The sequence below is a fragment of the Artemia sp. Qi Xiang Cuo genome, chromosome 2, assembly GCF_049724085.1.
Source record: "Artemia sp. Qi Xiang Cuo chromosome 2, ASM4972408v1, whole genome shotgun sequence".
In the NCBI taxonomy this organism is placed as follows: domain Eukaryota; kingdom Metazoa; phylum Arthropoda; class Branchiopoda; order Anostraca; family Artemiidae; genus Artemia; species Artemia sp. Qi Xiang Cuo.
In genome coordinates this window covers 78,910,221-78,929,730 of record NC_142795.1, presented here as the reverse complement: position 1 = coordinate 78,929,730, position 19,510 = coordinate 78,910,221, and the positions used below count along the sequence as shown (strand labels likewise).

At 36.1% G+C, this 19,510-nt stretch overlaps 1 long non-coding RNA gene across 1 annotated transcript in view; it reads left to right on the top strand.

The window, feature by feature from the left end:
• The window catches only part of LOC148955651 (uncharacterized), a 220,038-nt gene that overhangs the window by 59,369 nt on the left and 141,159 nt on the right, over positions 1 to 19,510 (top strand). Inside the window, exon 2 of the long non-coding RNA XR_016143160.1 lies at positions 4,359 to 4,417. This is a non-coding gene — a long non-coding RNA (uncharacterized LOC148955651). The remainder of the gene's footprint in view (positions 1 to 4,358; positions 4,418 to 19,510) is intronic.

Genomic DNA, 19,510 nt, shown 5'->3' with positions numbered 1-19,510 from the left:
GTCTAGAAATTAACTAATGCATTAATTTAGAAATACTTTTTACTAATTAGTAAGTTCTACTCAGAAATCAATATTTCGTTCTTTTAAGCTCAAAGTACATGATGCATTTTGTTTTGCCATTTAATAAGTTCTGCTATTTCTTTTTTTTGCGGAAATCATTAAAAACAGCTGTTGTCGACCTCTACCGTAAAGGCGCATTTATCCGAAACAATGCAACACGAATTCAAAATGAGTTAAAAAAATGACTTCGTCTTTCTTTAAAATTGTTTCTTTGTGAAGAATATCCTTTTTAAATATCTTTTAAAATATCCTATTTATTCTTGAAACCTTGTTTCTATTATGTTTTCTCGCTATGCATAGCAACCCAGGAATTTGATATTGAATTTTGAGAGAAAAAGGATCTCTAATCTACTTTATCAAGAGAAAACATTATAATTAGAATTTGTAACTTTTGACTTTCATTTACAATTTTGGCGGCATTGAATGTACAGCTAAGAATTTTGAGGAAATAGCTTCTATTCATATAATGAATGAATGAACTGAAAATCAATTCTGTAATGTTTTATTTCAAGCAAAAAGACGTAACTGTTTGAATTGAAGGAACTTGTTAAATTGACTTTATGAATAAGTTAGAAAATTTTCTCATATTATCATGTCAACCTTAATTAAGTGGAACACTCGGAACCCCATGGGGAGGGGGGTGCCACAGTATATGCGTGATCATGCATTAGTTGGTAAAGGCCGAAATTTATCTTACCAAATTTAGCTAATAAATTTCAGAAGAATCTCTGTTAACGTAATGAACGAAACCACCGAAAAGATTCTTTAGTTTTTTGACAAGTAAAAGGGTATAACTGGTAGAACTGAACTACTACTACTACTAACAACTCACTGCAGCACAAAGCCGCCTGATGCCAACACAACAAGAATCTCTGTTAACGTAATGAACGAAACCACCGAAAAGATTCTTTAGTTTTTTGACAAGTAAAAGGGTATAACTGGTAGAACTGAACTACTACTACTACTAACAACTCACTGCAGTACAAAGCCGCCTGATGCCAACACAACTATGCACGGTCCTCCTCGATCCCAATCTATTCATTGTCTCCCTCTCTACAACCTCCCAGGAAGATCCCATCTCCCTTAGATCTCTCCTTACGATATCTTCCCACCCCAATCGGGGATAACCTATTTTTCGTTTGGCCGTAGACGGTTGGCCGAAAAGAACAATATTTGGCAATCTGTCATCCTTCATTCGCAAAATGTGCCCCTCCCATCTTAAACTTTCTCTCATTATAGCCCTAGAAAGTGGGATTGGACCAAACTTCGTATAAACTACTTTCGGAATACGGTCAGTCAGTATCGCACCCAAAACGACCTGTATGTAATTTCCCTGGAAAACGTCTAGAACTGAAGGGGATTGTTACTTTAATGTTTTTATTTTAATCTTATATAGGTATACATACTCTAAACCTTATCGAGGTGGAGGAGCTCAGAGCATAAGTATACACCCACATTGAACATTATATCCCAAATATATTGTTTGTTTTTTAGTCGTTATATTAACTATTTTCTGTATATAGCAGAATGTTCTCTATTTTTTATTTTCTTTAAAATCCGCCTTAAGTTTTGGCAAGTAAAATAACTGCCACTAGTGGTATGATCTCTAACCACTTTATTAGGCTACTGAATACGCCAAACAGAATTACTGGAATCGTTGCCTATACTGATTGTAATTTGGGCGGGGGAGAGTGTGTTAGCTCAGCTTTTGTGTCTTAAACAACGACACATGCTGGAAATTATTCCTGGACGGCATCAAGTTTGTCAAAACTGAAAAGAGCAGCAAATTATGGGAAAAATAAACAAAAATGAGTAAAAATAATCAATTTCAATGGCTAAGTCTGTTATGGGCCTCAGTAGATTCTAGCTTTAAATTGATCTGTCTTCACTGGTAAGTCCATAGATATGATTGTTTTACCAGCAACCGCACTAATAGTGCACTAATGTATCTTACCATTATCATTTTTTTGTAATTTGAGTTTTTATAAAAGGATCAGTTGTTGCTACTCATTGTATGTGGTTCATTAAATCACAAGTAAACTTGAAATCGCAATTAAACGCCAATTTTCATATGATTTACACAGTTCTTTTATTTAAAAATTTTGGATACTTACTGCATTTTTTTGTTGCTGCCAGATGCATAGAATTGATGAAAATTACCGGGAAATATCCTAATTGTTTGCTTTTGTTTAATAACTTGAGTGTTTCAAGAGGATGTCGGCAGCTTTTCTTTTTTTGCCTTTATCTCTCGTACGCAACCAGAATTACGAACCAGTGAATTTTTCCTTTTGTTCTGGAAATTCATTTTTTAAATAGGTATCTTTTGGTTCACTTTTTTTTTGGTTTTTTAAGAAAATTTTTTTGTATAGCTTCCCGTCACCAATAAATATGTTTTATTGGTATGTACTTTTATGTTAAGCATTCCAAACTTGACCCCCAGTTCTTAGAGCTAGGGTTTGGCAACACTGAGGAGTGTTTGAATTGCTTAAGTTAGTCTATAGATATTTGCTAAAGACAGTTAAAATTAAAAAGATGAATAAATTAAGTTCAAACCGGCTCTTTATTTCCATTTCATTTTATTTTTCTGCTATTATATCTAGTTTACTATTATTCCAATTTTTGCCGGAAAGTCATGGTAGATGGCAGGTAGTACGTTTTTTTCAAACTTCGTCATCTTATTGTAGGTAATTTTTGATAAGGGCAGCCCCGAAGCGATTAATCCCCCAATGGTCGAACCATGCATATTTATGTAGATCGTTTTTATAACTAAAATTTTTCCATGCGTGGATGAGTCCATGTTTGTTTATTAATCAAATTACCTCAAAATGGAGGAGTAAAAAAAAGTAAATAAAGTTGGAAAACATTCAAATATATGACTTGCGGGTAAAATTCAACGGACCTAGTAAACTAATTTGAAAGTATCAAATAAAAATAACAAAGAATAATTTAAATGTCAAATGTTGATTAAATACTGAAACGTTCTAGAATGGATGAAGACAATATTTTCATATTTTTGTTATTTAGACCACCTTGTTATGTCAGGCTCTGGTAATACGATTTTTTTTTTTCATTTTTAGGAAGTAAAGCCTTCCCAATTGCCCTAGCTTCGCTACGCCGAAGTAAAGGCTAACCTTCGCAATTTGCCCTACTTCACGCATTATTCATAATAGACTACAAACCGTTTTTTGGCGAGCTCAATGCTCATTTTTCTTGATTTCACCAGCAGATGTTTTTAAGGTGTTTGAAGCATGCAAAGCGGGTGTTTTAAGCCTACCTCTTCATTGCCATCATTAATAACAACTACACTATCTGTATCAGATTACTTGTGGCTGTCTACCTTTCCGCGTATTTCGATGTTATTCTATAATTTAAAATCTATTCAGGCCGCCGTGGAAAAAGTAGCGAAGCATAGTAGCAATGCTACTTGGCAATTTAGTGAAATTTGTTGGTGGTTTTGAAATTTGTTGGCATATTTGGCAACTTTTGGAATTTTGTTGAGTTCTGTTATTGACAGCTTTGGAACTTTTTCCATACCTGTATTCGTCTGAGCACTCTCTCTCCAGAAATCATGTACATCAGGTGGCATGTGTCAAGCGTGGCGGAAGTGCGTCAAGCGTTTTGGGGAGTGTGCCAAGCATTTTTAGGACTGTAACAAGCGTGGCAGAACTGTTCCTAACGTTTTGAGGACTTGACCAAGCGTAGCAGAACTATTTCAAGCGTTTTGAGGAGTGTCCTAAGAGTTTTGAGGACTGTACCAAACATGCCAGAACTGTGCCAAGCGTTTTGAGGACTGTAACAAGCGTGGCAGAACTATTCCGAGCGTTTTGGGGAGTGTCCTAAGAGTTTTGAGGACTGTACCAAACATGGCAGAACTGTGCCAAGCGTTTTGGGGAGTGTGTCAAGCGTTTCGAGGACTGTACCAAGCGTGACAGGACTATTTCAAGCGTTTTAGGAAGTGTCCTAAGAGTTTTGAGGACTCTACCAAGTGCGACAGAACTGTTCCAATCGTGGCGGAGCTCTGCGGCACATGTAGCGTTCCGAGATGTATACTAAGTGGCGGGAAGTCGGCTCCCTTTTCAATAAATCTATGTAATTTACGTGTATCTTCTGCTCTTGTAAAACTCGGTATCCACAAGTTTTAAAAACTCATTATTTCTAAACTTAGCTCCTCTTGTTAGTGTTGTTTATGGAATTTTATTTCTATGGAACCTACCATTAGTTCTGTTTTTAAAAACCTTCTTAATTTCCCAACGGATTATTATTTATTTGCTTCTTTTAATTATCTTCTATTTTTCTAGGAAGCTAGAGACTTGATGTACCTTGAATTTTCGGAATAAAAAAAGAAACCTGTTACCTTGTGAGTATTTCCATGTTACCTTTTGGAACAAACAAAATTTAAGGCTATAGGCTAAATAAGGAACTAAAGTATACAGCCTTTTGGCATACGAGGCATGTAAACAAGACAAAATTTAATTAGTTTTCTTTCCTACGCCATTTTCAACGTTTAGAAAATAAAAAGCAAGCATAACAATAAAAAAGAGCTTTAATTAGAAAAATATTTTTTAGGTCTAATAAGAAAATTTGAGCAGGTTTCCGTGCCCTAGATCGTCCTGCTAAGGATTAAATGTGTATGCAATGAAGCGAGCGTTTGTAAATGATATGTATTGTTTTGTAATGTAAGTGACTGTATTTGTATTTTTCTTAAGGGACAGGGAGAGGGGAGGTTTTATTTTTTTTTTTTTTTTTTTTTTTTTTTTTTTTGTGAGTGTGAAGACTATAGGAAACATTCTTATAATTGTCTATTAATCTGTACATATCAGTACATTTTTGGGATGCCATTTTCTTAGAAGTTATTTTTTGTTTATAAGAGACGAAAGGAGGGGGAGGGGCTAGGTTGCATCTGAAATGCTCCGAGGGGCCAAGAATATATAAATATATGCTAATAGCCAGTTCCCTGTAAATTATGACTTGTGAGGTAATCTTTTATTATTTTAATCATAGAAAGGGCGTGTCTTTAGTGACCGTCATCTGAGTGGTTGTATTTCTTGGTCCCTGGTGGTCCGTGTTTCATTTTGTTGAAGACTGTTCAATTTACACTTTTTTATTCTTGGTGATAGAAGTTAATTCAAAAGAAGATGTTCGCATCATGGGGGTGAAAGGTACTACAAAGGGTGGTGAAGGGGTTTTATTTCAACAAGTTTGAAAAAGTAAGTTTTTATGGTCGCTTTGTAATTCTTTTCAGAATTTTCAAAGCATGGCCATTCCTGAACGCCTGAAGGTAGAAAATACATACTGTTTTCAGGTGATAGTGTATTCATCAAGGTTTAGAAGGTGCTAACTGTTTGTAAGTTTACTAGTGCTATCTTCGAGGAAAGCAAATAAATCCTAAAACGTTGTCACAAGGGAGCACTGGGACAACTGGTATAGTTTTAACTGGGACATATTATCAGGCACAGTCTCATTTTGTCCCAGTTATGACAGGGTATATAGTTGCGCCCCTATATATATATATATATATATATATATATATATATATATATATATATATATATATATATATATATATATATATATATATATATATATATATATATATATATATATATATATATTATATAGGTGAAAGGAATAATATAGGTGAAAGGGGGCATCCCTGCTTTACCCCAAACTCCACTTGAAACTTAGGAGTGTCATTGCCGGAAACACGGACGCAAGTCTCAGTGTCCTTATACGCACTTCGGAGTATCTCTATGAGCTCCTGTGGCCCCCTGTCTTCAGCCATAATTCTCCATAGCTCCTCTCTGATGAGAAAATCGAAGGCAGCTACAAAGTCAATAAAGGCGATGAGAAGGGGTAGATGGAACCTGTTGTACTGCTGAAGGATGAGGCGAATCGTCAATATCTGTTGTGGACAGCCTCTGCCTGGTCTGAAGCCTTCTTGTTCAGGACGGGTTAACTTATCTCGTGCGTCTTTGAATCGATTCAAAAGAATGACGCAGAAGATCTTCATGGCATGGTCGATCAGGGAGATACCTCTATAGTTTCCGTAAATGATCTTGTCTCCTTTTTTGTATAGCGGAACGAGGACTGATACTTTCCAGTCTTTTGGAAAGGTCATCATCGTCCATACCTGGACAAAGAAGGTCGGTTAGGTGGCATAGTAGAGTTGGTGAGGACTTGAACATTTCAGAAGGGATCCCATCCTCTCCTGGAGTTTTATTGTTTTTCATGCACCTCAGCGCTTTTAATGCATCCGCAATACCTGGCGGATTGAGATTTATTGCGTAGGGCTCTCTAGCAGCACTCGAGAAGGCAGGTAGATCGCACGGGGGTTTGACAGGGTTCAGTTGCTCAGAAAAATGGTCTCGCTAGCGTTCTATGCGTCCTTCTTCTGTACGGATGAGTTCTCCGGACTTATCTTTCTTAACCACTACAGGAGCTTTTCCTGTCACTTCTTTCAGGAGTTTGAACATTTTCCTGCTGTTGTGGTTCTTGGACGCCTGTTCCAATTCAGTCGCCAGATCTGACGAGCACTGTTCTCTGTCCCGTTTCAGTGACTGTTTAACTGCTTTTTGGGCTACTTTTAAGGGTTCTTTTGCACCTCCCACGAGGGGTCGCTTCTTCTCGACTAGTTCTATTGTGCAGTCAGAGATCCAGGCTCGCTATTTTTGTTTTGTGTGGCCAAGCACCTCCTTAGCTACATCCTGTGTCACAATTTTTATCTGCGTCCATTCTTCGTCGACGTGTGAAAGACGGTTCAATGCTTTTGACGGCGTCGTTACGCTATCGTTCGAACGCCATGTAACGAGGTGGAGTCTCTTGTGCTCAAAGAGAGTATTTGTGGCGCATAGGCTGTTCTATCTGGCTAGCGGTAAGAGCCTTTCTCCATTGATGCATTTGTCCACCAACAGTGTGGCGGCCAATAACTGCTGCTGTGTCGGGGTCTAATCTGCCAAGTCGGGCGTTCTAGTTTCGAGCGATAAAGGGTATGTCACTCCGTGGTGTCTTGTCGATGATTCTTTGTAGGTCATACAAAAAGGCATCTTTGACCGCGTCACTGCTGTCCCTTATCGGAGCGTACACAGCGATTATGGTTATGTGACTAATGTGACCTCTCGGTCTGATCATGGCGATCCTTGGTGACAATGGCCCCCAAGAGGTGACGCATGATGCAGTATGACCGTCTAGCAGGAATCCAACTCCTTGTTGGCCGGAACCATCATTGGGACCTGAGTTATAGAACTGGAATGGGTTAGATTTGGAAACGGTCAACTTTTTGACAGAACATCATTCAGTCTCGTTTCTGACAGACAACAAACGTTATTTTATACTTCTGCAGCTCCCTCGCAAAGAGCAGTTGTGTGGATTCCAGCTTGCAGCTGCAAAATTCCACGCACCAATGTTCAGATGTTTCTTGATCGGGCGGCTTCCATACTTGTCGGGCCAGGCACCACCCTGAACTGGTCCGCGTCGGCTGCCGCGAACGCCGCAGTAGAAGTATCTCTCTGTATTTGATCTTCAATGTCCATTGGCGTTTCATGGGAATTGACTTGACCAAGGGCTCCCCAGACCCTTGGTGCCCCGTTGCGTTAGCCATTCTATTTGTCGGGCTTGGCTACCAATAGAATGTTACACCACTCCACCGCTGTGAGGTGCAACTTAGGGCTCTCCTCCCGGCTCGCTAGGGACGGGGTGTGAATCCTCACTCAGAGGCCCTAGCCACAGCTTGGAAGTACTCGTGCTTATCAGGCCCTGATTCCCACCTAGGAGGTCGGGACCTTTCAAATAAACAGGAATTAAGACGGTCAAAAATTAAATTAAAAAATTATCTTTTTTTATCTTGAAAGTAGAGATTAACGTTATATCCAGAATCGAACAAAAAATAACGTAGTTATAAAAAGGCTACTGGTCACTTCCACTCCTTGCTTACGGTAAAATTCTACTTGTAGATTGCTAAAAAGCTATTAAAAATCCTAAAACTTGGTTAATCAGTGATTAAAAATATGAAAATGTTTTAACTAAGTCTCTCCTTGTAAAAAAAAAAAAAAAATCTAGAATGTCTCTATCAACTCTCAGAAAGTACAAGTTAAACCATATCGGTAAAAGTGGGGCTTTACCCCCCCCCCCTCCTAGTCTACCTACCTCTACTATAAGAGATGACACCACATCACAGAGCCATTTCCGGTGAGTTTGTATCATGAAACACCTATTTCGGCCAAAATACGTCAAAACCACTACTGAGGTAAAACATGGGGATAATCAATGAAAAAAAGCATTTGAAAGACCTAAATAATCTTTCAAGCTCCCGTTGACGCGTAAGCATTTGCTAGGGTATACAAAGATCTGAAAGGCCCTTTAACCAATTACTATTTTACGGAGGAAGAATCTTACTCACTTTCTATACATTAAACTACTGCTCCAGACATTGTTGTTATCTATTCAGGTGAAGTTAGAGATAGAGAGAAGTTAGTCAAAAGGGAATGCTCATGAGAGTCATACTAAGCTCCTTGAGGAGCCAAATACTTTAATTGAGCTTCAAAAGCATTGGGAAAGCTGTAATAACTTTTCTAATAACCTCTCTAATTGAATGCCCTGTCGTACTGCTCTGAAAGAAGATATCCTGAGATTTCACTTTTGAAAAAGTTTTAATTATAAGAAAGAACCTTGCATAGCTAGTCCTAAGAAGGATTGAATAGAGAGAAGGAACTAGGTCATTTTAATGACTATAGTCGAGTAATGAGAAAAAGTTAACAACCAATGTGACCTTACATCTGCTACTGTGACCTTACATCCAACCACTGACCTTACATCCATCCAATCACTCTGACCTTACATCCACTATATCCAAACTCTGAAAATTCAAATTTAAACATTTACTTTCTCATTATATTATGACTTGGCTGCATTTATTACTCAGTTAAATTACCTTTTCATTGGGTTGGGCGATACAAAACATTATATGGACCCCTCCCTGTAAAGCAGAATCTTGGCTACGTCTGACCAACTACTAGCCTATATCTTATAATGTACATCTTAGCTACCTGTTTTAGTGTTTGGCTGCCCTGACACTCTGGGCTTTAGATGGCTGGGGGACAGTAGGTCTACACCTTTTTGTAGTAATTTATATTCATTTTAAGTTGGACTTGATTATTCATTTTAATTTCCGTTTTAAAATTCATCTACTCATCCATAGAATTATCAGTTGTTTTTATGTTTCATGGGGTTACTCATTTGAATTTCTCTTCGTCTTGGGATTCAAGGGAAAGGTTTGAAGGTAGATACTTCAAAAGATCCTACTGGGGCATAACTTAAGCTTTTGTTAGGTCGTATCTTGGCCGGGAGGTTCGAGTGTGACTCCCCCCAAAAAAAAGAAGGAAAAAGAATTGTCTTACTCGTAAAAACGCAACAAAATGTATAAAAACAAATTTTTGACGCATATTTAAAAATTTCTTCTTGTAAAGTCCCTCCTTCCCCGAACAAATATCCTGAATACGCCTTGTCCTGTGGACCCATCCATGAAATCAGCTGCTTTCATACACAACAAAGATCCATAATTTTACCAAAGACGCAATTAGCCAATTTATTGTAAAGATTCAATCAAAAGAATTTCCTATTCTGGAATGTCGTCCCCAAAACAATCGTTCCTAAAATATAAAACTTATTTTGTGTTAAATATTAAAGTTTTTGACAATATTACAATATTTACTGTCCTTTAGCTGATAAAGCTACATTTAAAGAATTAATAAGGCATATCACTTTTTATTGGTTTTTCTAGTGGCTCCAGTTTTTCGCTTATCTTGTATCTTTTAATATATATTGCACTCCAAATGTTGCTAACCGGCGGTGTCGAAAAACTCGTTTCAAAGCCAAGGAATATTTGCAGAAAAAAAATACTTTGTTTCCCATTGCCAAAATAAAAGTGTCTCCTCGCAACCAAACACTTTTTTTTGAAAACTCGGCTGTCTCTTGCAAGCCGATTTCTGACATGGAAAAAACAAATGGATTTCATTGTCTGTTTCTTATTTGATAAAAAAAGAGGAATAAAAATGAATAGGAAACGATCACATGACCTTTATTATTGTTTCGTGAGAGGCTTCCAAAATAAGTTCATAGGCTAATATATATATATATATATATATATATATATATATATATATATATATATATATATATATATATATATATATATATATATATATATATATATATATATATATATATATATATATATATATATATATATATATATATATATATATATATATATATATATATATATATATATATATATATATATATATATATATATATGTATATATATATATATATATATATATATATATATATATATATATATATATATATATATATATCATCATCACACACGTACACATATATATATATATATATATATATATATATATATATATATATATATATATATATATATATATATATATATATATATATATATATATATATATATATATATATATATATATATATATATATATATATATATATAACTTTTTGTTTTTTACTTTGGTTATATTCTAGAAAAAGTAACTAAGTACTCTCATGTGCTGGGAAAAAAGGAGAAATAGTTGACTATAGTATGCCAAATAAGGGAAAATATCAATCCATTTCGATGGGTCCAAAAAGAACCATCTAGGTTTTTGTCGTTTCTGACTTACCACAGGCATTTCATATCCGACAAATTGGACCAATTGAATTGTTAACACTTGTCTTGCGATTGTCTTTGCGAACCCCATGTAATCATTTTTGTAACAACAATCTCTTTGCATTCATGCCCACTCACAACTATTGCCTAAAGACCAATATTTATGGTCACTGTAATTACTGCTTTATTCTTTTCTCTATAACGACCTGTCACAATGCAAGAAGAAAAGAAAAGTGTGATATAAGCAGGGCCGTATCCAGGGGGTAAAAGCCAGTCTCCATTTGGCAGATTCTGCAAATCTGCACTGCCAATCTGCAAATTTTATTTCAATGGAGACTTCTTTTCCGGCTCTGTATTGGCAGTTTGCAGTTACTGGAACCTTCGATGTTGCTTTTTCCGCAAGATGGCAGATTTGTAGAATCTGGCAAATGGAGATTGGCTTTAAGGGTTTGACTCCCCCCTACCTAAATTTCTTTCCGATTCGTAAAACCATTACAAAAAGGCATATAAACAAATTATTGATGCTTTTTTAAAGCTTGTTTTTGTCCCCCCCCCCCAACGAAAATCCTGGGTACGCCTTTCCGTATAAGACTATTGAAATAATAAGAACAACGAACGAACGAACTAAATGAGCGACAGAATCATTACTTAAGAGTTTAGTCACACAAACTAAAGAAGAGTGTAATCAAACAGTTCGTGGTAATGAACTGTAAGTAAGGAGCGACCCGATTCAATAGCAATCGAAACTCTAAAAATGGAATTTTGATACCAATAGGTATATCAAAAGAATTGGCTTATTATGCTAATTAAATAAAAAAAAACAAGTTTTTTTTTAACTGAAAGTAAGGAGCGACATTAAAACTTAAAACAAACAGAAATTATTCCGTATATGAAAGGGGCTGTCCCCTCCTCAACGCCTCGCTCTTTACGCTAAAGTTTTTTATTGTTTTAAAAACTAAAGTTGTGAGACAGAGTCAAACGTTAGCGTAAAGAGCGAGGGGTTGAGGAGGGGGCCGCCCCTTTCATATACGGAATAATTTCTGTTCGTTTTAAGTTTTATTGTCGCTCCTTACTTTCAGTTAAAAAAAACTTGTCTTTTTTATTTAGTTTCTGAAAGTTCTTGAATTAATGCAGCTTTGATTTTGGCTTACCGTGCATGAATAATTAAAACAAAATTTGCATGTTAATTTTACTTTTTTTGGTTAAATGGCTTTCTCGAAATTTTATTCTGACGTAACTTACGAATTAAGTTACGTAACGATCTTCTATATTCGTATGTTTTTTTACATATATTAGGGAGTTCACCTCTCTAGTCAATACCACAGTCTTTACGCAAAAGTTCGAATATTATTCGAATCACAAACCCCTGAATCACAAAGGCCGGTTAATTAGAATAGATGGCTCTTTTGGGAGCACTAAAAAAAACTTTAGCATAGGTATTGACTAGGGGGCGAACCCCCTATATGCGTAATAATTTCTGTTTGTTTTAAGTTTTAATGTTGCTCCTTACTTTCAGTTAAAAAAACTTGTTTTTTTATTTAATTTCTGATGGTTTTTTTAAATACCGCTGGGAAATCCGGCGCACCCTTTATAGAAATGTCCCTTCCCCCAAGGAAGCATCCTGCATGGAAAGATCCTCCCCCGTAACCCAATCCTCCCCCCCACCAGAAAAAAAAATCCCTCCTGAAATCATCTGTATACTTCCCATTAACCAGTACTATATGTAAACAATGGGCAAAGTTCATAAATTGCAGCCCTTCCCCCGGGAGAAAAATTAGCGGAGGAGGGGGCCAAGTTGCCCTTCAATGTTTTTGGTCACTTAAAAAGGGCACTAGAACTTTTAATTTCTGTTTGAATAAGCCCTCTCACGATATACTAGGACTACGGGATCGATACGGTCACCCCTGGGGAAAAAAAACAAAAAAAAAAAAAAAAAAAAAAAAAAAAAAACAAATAAACACGCATCCGTGATCTTCCTTCTGGCAAAAAATACAAAATTCCACATTTTTGCAGCTAGGAGCTTGAAACTTGTATAGTAGGGTTCTCTGATACGCTGAATCTGATGGTATGATTATCAGTAAAGTTCTATGACTTTTAGAGGTTGTTTCCTCCTTTTTTCGAAAATAAAGAAAAATTTCTCAGGCGAGTAACTTTTGAAGGTTAAGATTAAACTCGATGAAACTTATATTTTTAAAATCAGCATAAAAATCTGATTCTTTTGATGAATCTATTGGTATCAAAACTCCGTTTTTTAGAGTTTCGGTTACTATTGAGCCGGGTTGCTCCTTACTTACAGTTCGTTACCACGAACTGTTTGATTCCAAATGCACAAGATTTATTAAATTTAGTCTTACCCATCCCAAAGCTACGAGCATGAGAAAATTTGTCAGATTTTCAAAAAAAGGGGAAAAGGCCCCCTAGAAGTCATAGAACTGTAATGAAAATCCCACCATCGGATTCAGCGTATCAATACCCTACTGTAGAAGTTTCAAGCTCCTATCTCCAAAAATGTGGAATTTTGTTGCCAGAAGAAAGATCATGGATGCGTGTTTGTTTGTTTGTTTGCTTTTTCCCAGGGGTGATCTTGTCGACCCAATGGGCCTAGAATATCGAGAGAGGATTTATCTTAACGGAAAGGAAAATTTTTAGTGCCCTTTTTAAGTGACCAAAAAATGGAGGTCAACTAGGCCCCCTGCAACGCCACTTTTTATCAAAATCGTCCTGTCAAAATTTTGAGATATCTATTTTGTTCAGCATAGTTGAAAGGCCCAATAACTATGTCTTTGGAGATAGCCTAGCCCCTTAAACTCCTGGGGAAAGGTCTTTAAGTTATAAAATTTGTCCATTGTATTACGTATAGTATTTGGTATTGGGAAGTAGACCTATGCATGCATTTTTCGGGTGGGGAGGGAAGGACGAATTTTCTGCTGGGAGAGGAGGGATTTCTGACGGGGAAAATTTGCCATGGAGAGGGAAGTTTCCAATGAGTGATTTTATCAGGGGAAATTTTACACTGGATGAATTTCCCAGAATTCCTGTACGAAATTTCCTTATATGTCCTACTTTCTCTTTACCGATTCAATTTTATAAATGGAGATGTTAAGGGTAATTGTCCAGGACTGGTTTTCGCCAGGATTGAATTGTCCAGAGGATATTTCCGTGGCGAGGGGGATTTTTCCGTGGAGGTGGAGCCAGATGTCCTGGCATAATTTGAAAAATGATCAGAAATTAAATAAAAAAACAAGTTTTTCAACTGAGAGTAAGGAGCAGCATTAAAACTTAACTCGAACAGTAAAGTACCAAAAAAACTTTAGAGTGAATCCTGAGATGTTGAGGAGGGGGAACCTCCCTCTTATACGTAATAGTTTATGTTCATTTTAAGTTTTAATGTTGCTTCTTACTTTCAGTTGAAAAAACTTGTTTTTTTTTTATTTAATTGACGAAATAAAGCGATTCTCAAAGGTACTACATCCCACTGTACTTCATCTCATCGTCCTTCGTGTTGAAGCTAGTACAGAAAGATAGCTTTCACGCTCTTATTTAGTGCTAGCTTTTCCGTTAAACACGCTCGAAAAAATGCTGAAGAGAGTACTTCTTTTTCTAGCAGCACTTTTTTGGTAAGATAGTTTCATAGAGTGAAATGGCAACCCTGATGGGAGTATTCTTGTAAACGAGTAGATTTTATAGGATATTTCACGATCATAGATAGAAAAGATTTATCACAATATTTGACTGACAACACTTTGGCTCTAATTGAGGAAATCTAGCAGCAAGTTATAGGTTGGCTAACGCGCCACCTCTTGTTATTTGAAAAAAAACGACAATATAAATATAACAAACTTTTGAACAGCACTTCTCTCTGTTTTCCACGATCATTGGTTTGACACAATTGGCCGTGCAGAAAGAGTGGACCCCCAGGGGAAGAGTGGACCCCCAAAATTATTGAAGGGGATTCTAAAATGCTAGAAATGTTCATGCCATAATTTTTCGATATATGGATAGAGTTAGAGTTCCTAAGAAAACTCTTGGTCTTGGAGAGGGTGCTGCTCTCTTTTTCCCCTCGCCATACGCAAGTATATTTAATCGATCATGTTATAACCGAAATTTTTAACCACAAGGGGAGTCTGCCGCCCCTCAACACCACAAAATAATAAACGCTTAATCTACGTGTTTTTGTTCAAATAAAATATTTGATAAAACAATTTATCTGAAAAGTACTTCACGGAAGTTTCAGAATTATTTCGTGAAAACAGGTTTTGAAGCTCCTGCTCCCTTAAAAGGGATATTTTCGTACCGCTCCCCCTTAAAATTTGGCTGAAAATCACGAAGTACTGTACCATAATTCCAAACGAAGCTTCGAGATCATTGTCTAAAAAAGGCACTTGAACTTGCACTTTTTTGTCTTGCGACTTCTTTTATTACTTTAAAGGGCAGTAGTACTGAATATATCCGGTTGAATGAGCCCTCTCCCAGTATTCTATGACTGCTGGTTAAGCTTGATTACCCCTGAAAGACAAAAAAAGGTAAAACAACCACAAATAAACTCGAATCCTTGACTAATCTTCTCAGGATAAAAAAAAGAAGAATAAAGTAAAGAGCAAAATAGTGATGTTGAAATAGTGGTGGTTCCAGCCTCTTGCCCTCGGGGTGAAATCTTGATTATCACCCCCTCCCCTCTCTCTAACAGTTTTCAGGCTAGGTTTTAACAAAACTTTCATTCATCAACAAAATTTCCATTCATTAACAAAATTTGAATACAAATATCACAAAAACACCAAAATTATTTAAATTTGGTCTACTTACTTTTCAAACAGTTCGTGGTAACGAACTGTAAGTAAGGAGCGACCCGGCTCAATAGTAACCGAAGCTCTAAAAATGGGGTTTTGACACCAATAGAAACATAAAAAGAATCAGATTTGAATACCGATTTCAAATATATAAGTTTCATGAAGTTTACTCATATCCATCAAAAGTTATGTGCCTGAGAAAATTTGGCTGATTTTCGAAAAAGGGGGGAAAGACCCCCTAAAAGTTATAGAACACTTAAGAAAATCACACCAATCATATTCAGCGTACCAGAAAACCCTGTTGTAGAGGTTTCGAGATATTATCTGCAAAAATATGAACTGGTGTATTTTTGTCAAAAGCAAAATTAGGTATGCGTGTTTATTTGTTTTTTTTTGTTTTTTTTTTCTCCAAGAGTGATCGTATCGACCCAGTGGTCCTAGAATATCGTGGGAGGGTTCATTCAAACTGACATTAAAACTTCTAGTGCCCTTTTTAAGTGACCAAAAAAAATGGAGGGAACTAGGCTCCCTCCTGCGCTCATTTTTTTCCCAAAGTTACCCAATCAAAATTTTGAGATAGCCATTTTGTTAAGCATGGTCGAAAATATAATAAATATGTCTTTTAGGAGGAATTAATCCCCCAAAGTCCCCGAGGGGAGGGCTGAAAGTTATGAACTTTACCCACTGTTAACATATATAGTACCGGGTAAAAAACTAGACCATTTCTCACAACTCTATTTTTTAAAACAATAAAAACTTTAGCGTAAAGAGCGAGGCATTGAGGAGGGGACAACCCCTTTCATATACAGAATAATTTCTGTCGTTTTAAGTTTTAACGTTTCTCCTTACTTTCAGTTAAAAAACACTTGTTTTTTTTATTTAATATTTTCAAGGATTGGCGATGAAGATATGGGGAAAATGAAATTTTGGATTCAATTTGATTGTTTACGTCCTCTACTTTATTTTAATAAAAATAACAAAATTAAAAAATGATTATAATCGTTAGATTATTGATTTGAAATTTTGCGCCCCTAAGGTTTCTGTGTCCGGGGCAAGTGCCCCTTCTGTCCCCTCTCAAAACCGCCTCTGAGTTGAAACTTAAGGCAAATTGAAGTTGAAACCTAAAATGAATAGAAATCGAACCGAAAATTATGGCTATTAAAAAATAATAAACACCTAAGCAAAAACTTTGAAAAAATTTGCATGCATACCTATGTATGATCCGCGTAGCGCATGTACCGATCTAATGATTCTCGGCATTCGGCCGGGAGCGTTATGCGTGATTGGGGTAAATCATGAATGATTTTATTCAGTGACTAAACCATTATTTCACTAACTAATCTACAAAATACAACACAAAGTATATCATAAAATATTGTTATTTTTTTGTGCTATTTAGTAGATTGTATTTTGTAGCTGTGTTTGTCCGGGGAAAATCATCTTAAGCAAATTTTAGCAAAAGATAAAACATACGAGGTGTTTTTGTCCGTTGGTGAGACTGGACAGATAAAATTGAAAGAGGCAAGAATTGATAAAACACGTTCACATTTGTTTTCAGTTGCCTGTTAAGAAATGAATTTCATATTAACAATTGAATTTTTTTTTATTTTGATCTGTGGGAATCGAACTATCGTCCTCCTACGTCTTTCAGTTTCAACTAAAGGCCACTTGATGAATTTCAGGAAGTGTGGGGGATGGATATTGGTGAATTGCATGAAACATTAGAGCATTATGGGAGGAATTTCAAGAAAAATTTCTGAATTTTGGGGCAAAATGGAAGAGCCTTGTGTACCTTGTTTACTTGATCGGTTCATTTCATAAAGTTTTTCCTTCAAAATCTCTCGAGTAATTATTCGTACGCTTATCTTGGAACGCTTGTTTAGTGGTCAGTATCGTCAAATCCACTTCAAAATTTCCTCGTTTTTCTAAGAACTTTGTTAGGAAATTGTTAAATGGAGCAGCTTGTGCAAGCGCATCAATGATGTTGAGTTGAGTAATATTTTGCTCAAGCGGAAGGTGAATTTCTGGGAAATATACTTTGGAAATCAAAATAGATGTTAAAGCAACTCATTAATTGAAACTACTGGCACAAGATAGTATTTTCTATACATCATTAAAGAAAATAGTATATATGCATAGATATCCAATGGTAGCATATCTTTTGAGTCCTTCAAACGGTTTCATTATGTCTGGAATTTTGAGGAGATGTCTGAGCAACGTACTAAGGAAAGTGAGGAAGCAAACTTGTCAGTCAGAACTTCACACATAGTGAAGATGTTATTTGTCTCTGCTCAGAAATTATTGAAAGGTCCTCTATTTCCGCCATTTGGTGTACATGTCAGAGAGCCAAGTGTACCGAATGCTTCCACCACGCCTGGAACAGCTCCGCCACGCGTGGCAAAGTCCCCGCAACGCTTGGCAAATTTTCGTATTTGGTGCACTTTCACCACGCTTGGGACGAGGCACCAGGTGTGCGTTTTCTCTGAGAGCCGCTAAACCCTCAGACAGTTTCGCTGAAAAGGTGTAAAAAAAATGGGGAAGGGCTGTTACAGGGCGATGATTCACGAAAATGTTGGGGAATAAGGATTTTATTTTATGAAGAAACGAGAAAAGGCAAATTCAAAATCTAAGTAGGGGTATTTTGTCTTTTGGCTTTTTAAATGAAAATACAATTTTTTTTCAAAACTCAAGGAGGGGGAGTAGTTGCCTCCACTCCATGTCCCTCCCCCCAATTGCTGTCCTTGTACTCTAATACCTGCACCTTAAAATGAAAATCAATTGGTTCCTATTTTAACTGAATTAGAATGAATCATCATTCAACCCACGTAAAATTTGAAGACTTGTCCCAATACAAGTTTTTTAAGTTCCCGCAATACACACAACATTTGCAAATTTCAATCTTCTTTTTGGCAACGCTAGATCTATCTGCACTATAGCTCAAATCTTTGGCAAACCTCACTTTATAAAAAAGAAGACACGAAAAAAGATACATAGCAACAGTATGCGTGAAACAACATGTAATTTGCAAAAACAAAAACCAGAACAGTTGCTGTAATTCCATATAATATAATGAAGTTGAATTTGTGCTTCCACGGTAGTCCATCTTTAGTTTTAAGCCGATGTACTGTAATCAATTAAAGTCTTAATATTAGCCCAACATAATTTTAAACTGTCAAATAGTGTATAAGAGAGATTGTTTTCTTTTTTGTTCGGTATTTCTGTTAAATGGACACTGTTCAAAGCACAGGCACTGCATATTTCCATTTATATTGGTAGTCTTGGCTTATTTAGACAGCTTCGTTCTAATTTATTCTTCTTCTTCTTCTATTAACAGCAGGCGGGCTTTTCAGTAATACTATTTAGCCCAATTTAAATTTAGCCCAAAAAATTTATTACATACATTCCGTTTACTTTTCTTCTTTTTCCTCTGTGGACCTTTGTCCGATCCTTTCTTAAAGTACCAAGGACATTGAAAATGAAATCTTACTGTTTTAATCGGTTAAGTGGAAACTGATACAAGTATAAATGTTTTTAAAAATTCGGGGAAATGGAAGCTCAAATTTTTGATAAAAAAAAGAAATTTGAGTGAAAAACCGGCAAAAAATAAGCTAAAACATTATGGCACCAAATAGCCTAAGAGTCTTAAGCCTAAGTCTTTGCTGAAGATGTAAATAGATTGCTAATGTTTAAATTTTTACAGACGGAGAGCGTTGTCAAATTTAACTTATTAATTTTGCTTATTTACTTTCGCGGTTCAATGAGGAAACACCGACAAATTGTGATAGTGCACTAAAAAATTCATGATTTTGAAAAAAAAAAAAATTCTAAATCGTGGTTTTCATACATAAGCCTGATGAGGATCCAGGGGTCCAAAAAAATTTATTTTGTTGTCTTTGGCACTTGAGCCCCATAGATACTTTCTGATTATTTAATTTATCTGACTAAAAAGTAAAGGTGAAAAAAGAATTGCTTCATGGTAGGG